The sequence below is a fragment of the Myotis davidii genome, unplaced genomic scaffold (assembly GCF_000327345.1).
Source record: "Myotis davidii unplaced genomic scaffold, ASM32734v1 scaffold3566, whole genome shotgun sequence".
Classification (NCBI taxonomy): Eukaryota; Metazoa; Chordata; class Mammalia; order Chiroptera; family Vespertilionidae; genus Myotis; species Myotis davidii.
Genome location: NW_006297310.1, coordinates 16728 through 21822, shown reverse-complemented (window position 1 = coordinate 21822; position 5095 = coordinate 16728). Strand labels below are relative to the sequence as shown.

The 5095-nt window shown below is 41.4% G+C and overlaps 1 protein-coding gene across 1 annotated transcript in view; it reads right to left on the bottom strand.

Annotated features, from left to right (window-relative positions):
- LOC102759992 (oligophrenin-1-like) overlaps positions 1-1334 on the bottom strand; it is a 21780-nt gene extending 20446 nt beyond the window's left edge. The window contains exon 1 of the transcript XR_436153.2: positions 982-1334. The gene's annotated coding sequence lies outside the window, so the exon portion shown is untranslated. The remainder of the gene's footprint in view (positions 1-981) is intronic.
- Between the last annotated feature and the right edge of the window lie 3761 nt (positions 1335-5095).

The window sequence follows — 5095 nt, the reverse complement described above, 5'->3', positions numbered from 1 at the left end:
ATATGCAAAGGGTTCCCTTGGGAGTTTGACCTGGAGACCAGGAGTTCAATTGCTTGCTGTGATGTGTGCTGGGTGGGGCAGCCGGCAGCCAGGGGAAGGAAGGCCCCAATTGTCCCTGATTGCTGGCCAGGCCTAGGGACCCTACCCATCACACATTTTTGTGCACCGGGCCTCTAGTAAATGCATAATATGCTAATTGGACTGGACATCCATCCAGACATCCTTCCAGATGACCTCCTGGACAAAGCCAGGACTGCGAGGGAAGCCCGGGTCCTGGTGTCAGAGGGAAGCTGATACAAGCAGCTGGGGGAAAGAAGGCCTACTCTTGCATGATGTTTGTGCATCGGCCTCTAGTAAGAAAATAATAGTTCACAGATTCAAAGCTTCTTCTAAAAAGGTAAAGTGATACTTGTGCCTTATTGAAAAAAAACAAAGGATTTGGTGCCTACAAGACTTGGTAGGATTTAGAACATAGCTCTGCCAGTTAGTAGCCTTTGGCAAGTCACTTACCACTAGGAACCTCATATTTCCGTAGAAAAGAAAACAATAATAATACATTCTTCACAGTATGGTTGTGAGGATCAAAAAGAGCATGTCAGTGCCCACTGCAGTGCCACACACATAGCAGATACCTAATAAATGGCAACAGTAGCAATAATAATAATAATAATAATAATAATAATAAATAATATAATTAGTTTAAATTACTCCACAAATAAAGAGTTCCTACTATGGGACAGGTAGGCATTGTTCGCACATGGGATATAGAGGTAAATAAAAGAAGTTAAAATTCCCTGCCCTCATGAAGCTTATATTCTAGCAATTATTGTAAATGATTTTTATGTTCTTGTCGACCATTCCAATATTAGTGGTAGTAAAATGGAACCAATTTCTACTTATATATCTCCAATTTCAGAAAGATCTCAAAGTGCAAAGTAGTTGGGCTCAGTTTTGGTTCCCATGGGATTCCCAAGCACTTACCCTCCTTGTGATGAACTAGGGGCCGAGGAGCTGGTCTCTTTATGTGGGAAGAGGAGGCCTTGGTGGGCCCAGAGCCTGACACAGGTCCATTGGTGGCCTTGCTCCCTCCTCCATCCTGCAGCCTAGACACCAATTTCCCCACGTCCACCTCGGGGCAGGACTCCGATTTGCCATCTGAAGCAAGTCTGCTTGGGGACTTTCTCCCAGGATCAGATTCCCCACTCTTCTGAATAGGCAGGTTGGGGTATTGTGGTGGTTTGGGGATTTCTATACTGTTGATGACAGTACCATTGGGTGTTTGATGTTGGATTTTATCTAGGAAAAGTTGGTGCAAAAAGTAAGATTAGTGATAATCTTTATCACCTTTTCATTTTGTACTTGTATACATGCATACAATTGAAAAATTGTACACATTTGCAAAGGAGCTATTATTATGGATCAAATCAACAATATCCTAAAAAATCAGTCTCTACCTGTACCAATTCACATGGAGTCCACAAGTCACATCAGATAGGGAATTCAAGTTCTGAATATGATTTTCACCACTACAATTCACAATAAAACCACGATCTACCAAGATGCTTTATTCAAAATGAACTTGAGTCATCAATCAATTATATATTCTATTAAATTTTTAAAAGAAACGTCAATTACTCCTTAACCAATTCTATTGACCTCAAACGTAATTTGTAAAGACCTCTCAAATTTCAAGTTAATAAACTTAACAGAATTTAACTTCTTTCTTCATCTTCATAGAAAACAAAACTCAACTAGCCATTTTATGATCATATAGCTTTTGTGGTCTATACAATTCCCTGTGACAGTTGAAAAAATATAGTATTTGGTACATGCTTTTCAGTTGTTCTGAGTCTTACTTACTTAAAGCTTTGAGACTGTAATGAGAACCAGGGATGCTCTCCCTAGAAAAATTAACTTACACAAATACATGCAAAATTTTGAAAATGAATTTTAATAAGTTAATGTAGTCCTCTAAAATCACCTTCCTTAGTAACAGAGAACCTGTATCAGAGTATAGTGGTTAAGAACAGAGCTTCTGGTCTGTTAAATGAGACCTAAGAGACATGTCAACCAATTGTAATACATGTATCATATTTGGATCCTGATTTTTAAAAACATTAAATATGAGAAAATGACAGTGTGGAAATTAATTACATAAGTAGTAATTTAAAGAAATTACTGTTTTGTTTTTTTCTTTTCTTTTAGGTATGATGATGCATTGTGATTTTTAGTAAAAGGAATGCTAATCTTTTAGAGAGACATACTGAAATATTTATGGATAAAATGTCATAATGTCATCATGGGGCACTGAGTAGGGGTGTAGATGGAACACAACTGGGTGTACGGTGGTAAAAGTCAAAGCTGGGTAATAGGTACATGGGGAGTAAGTTATACTATTTTTTCATCTTCTGTTTATGATCAAAATGCACCATAAAGAAAATGCTATAGAGGCATCAAACAGACTGTCAAACTTCAGAAGGAAGGCAGGGGAGGGAAGGGAGATGGTGTAAGAGATCAGCCAAAGGACTTGCATCCATGTATATGAGCATGACCAATGGACACAGACAATAAGGGGTAGGGGCATATGCTGGGAGGCAGGAGTAGCCTGGGAGAGGTCAATGAGGGAGCGGGGGGGAGGGGAAAGAAGACATATGTAAAACTTTCAACAAATAATTAAAAAAATAAATTGGCAGGTACAGAGAATTAAAAAAAAGTGTTAATAGAAATGCAGGCTTAGAAATTAATAATAATAATAATAAAAGAAATGCAGGCTTTGGCCATGGCTGGGTGGCTCAGTTGGTTAGAACATTAAAAGGTTGTGGGTTCTATTCCCAGTCAGGGCACATACCTAAGTTGTGAGTTCAATTCCTGGTTGGGGCATGTATAAGAGGCAACTGATTGATCTCTCTCTTTCTCTCTCTCCTTCTCAAAAGCAATAATAATCTACACTAATAAAAGACAAAGATGCTAATTGACCATACCTTCACTACACCCAAGCCACGCCCACCAACCAATCAGAGCGACTATATGCATATTAACCCAACCAAGATGGCAGCCGGCAGCCACAGAGTTGGAGCAAGCAGGAGGCTTGGTTGCCCCCATGATGGAGGAAGGCAAGCTTCCTGAGGCCAGCTCTGAGGTCGCTTGCCCAGCCTGCAAACAGCCACCAGCCCCTCACCCAGGCTGGCCAGGCACTCCTATATAATAAAAGGGTAATATGCAAATTGACCTTAACAGCAGAACAACTGGGAATGACTGGTCAACTATGACACAAACTGACCACCATGGGAGAAGATGCTCAATGCGCTCCCACAGGGGGAGCTCTGCTCAGCCACAAGCCAGGCTTATGGCTGCCAGTACAGTGGTGGTGGTGGGAGCCTCGCCTGCCTCCTCAGCAGTGCTACGGATGTCCGACTGCAGCTTAGGCCTGCTCCCCACTGGCAAGTGGACATCCCCTGAGGGCTCCCGGGCTGCCAGAGGAATGTCTCACTGTGAGCTTAGGCCCATTCCCCCAGGGAGTGGGCGTAAGCCAGCAGGTGGTCATCTCCCGAGGGGTCCCAGATTGCAAGAAGGCACAGGCTGAGGGATCCCCCTGAGTGCACAAATTTTTGTGCACTGGGCCTCTAGTAATAATAAAAACACAACATATCTCAGGTGAGGATTAAAAAAAAAAGAAATGCAGGCTCTGGAGCTAGGTGCCCAGGACTGATTCTTAGTTCTGCTTCTTACTAACTGTGGGATCTTAGGTAAGTTCATAATATCTCTCAAACTTTCTCCACAGAGAAATAGGAATAATAACCGTACCTACCTCTCTAGGTTGTGGTGAGGATTATGTGAGATGGTAAATTTATTTCAGTGCCTGGTACATAATATACATGCAATAATTGTTAGTTATTATTTATACTATTATGCTTCAGGTAGGCAGTGAGGCAACAGTTTCCATCTGGGAAGGAAGGGCTAAGTTTTCTGCAAAGACTTTTTCAGCCAGAGAGTTTTGTTCTCCTTGGAACCTGTCACCAATCACTGCCATCACCATAGGGTTCAGGGCCAAGAGGAGTTCATCTATAGTTCCTGTACTCTGGTCCAGGGTAGATACATGATCCTACTTTTCTTAACCCTCATATAATTGCTATCACACTAGAGCAACCAAATAAAAATAATTAGCAAAGGCTCATAAATATCAGTAGGGACATAAACACAGGACTACCATGTAACTAGATCATGTGCTTCCAGGACATGCTTTGAAGCAGAGGCCACCTTTAAACATCCAGCACTTAGGAGTAACTGCAAGCACATTTACCCTCTCAAAACAATGACATAAATAGTGACATGAAATCCTTCTCCCATATGCTTTAGGCCCAATATCTCAGTTACTTGTTCCCATCTGAATACTTTCTTCTTCTGGTGGAGAGACCCTAGAAAATTGAATCCCTGTTCTCCTTTAGGGGACACAACAGGGGTAAGCTGTGCCTTACAGGCCATAACAGTATCATCACCATCTCAATACAGTATAAGAGAGTATAGTTTCATTGAGGTGTGCACCTACACAGTGTCACTTCCACATAGGAAGGATCTTTTCTTAGCTCACAAAAATAGGGGATGGAATGATAAAAGTGATGGGTACTTTTGCCCTTCTGCCAGGGTAACCATTTCCAAGTTCTGGGATATGTTGAAAAATAACGACAAAATGGCAATTATAATAATGACAGTAACAACAATGGTAATACTAACAGATGCCATTATTTGAGCACTTTCTCTGTGCCAGTCCCTGTTGTAAATATTTTACATGGATTATCTCATGTAATCTTCAAAACTAGTCTATAAAATAGTAAACTCTTTTTTAAAAATATATTTTTATTGATTTCAGAGAAGAATGGAGAGGGAGAGAGAGATAGAAACATCAACAATGAGAGAGAATCGCTGACCGGCTGCCTCCTGCACACCCCTCACTGGAGATCGAGCCCACAAGCAGGGCATGTGCCCTTTACCGGAATTGAACCTGGGACCCTTCAGTCCATAGGCCAACGTTCTATCCACTGAGCCAAACCAGCAGGGCTAAAGTAGTAAACTCTTATTAGTCCCTTTTTACAGATGA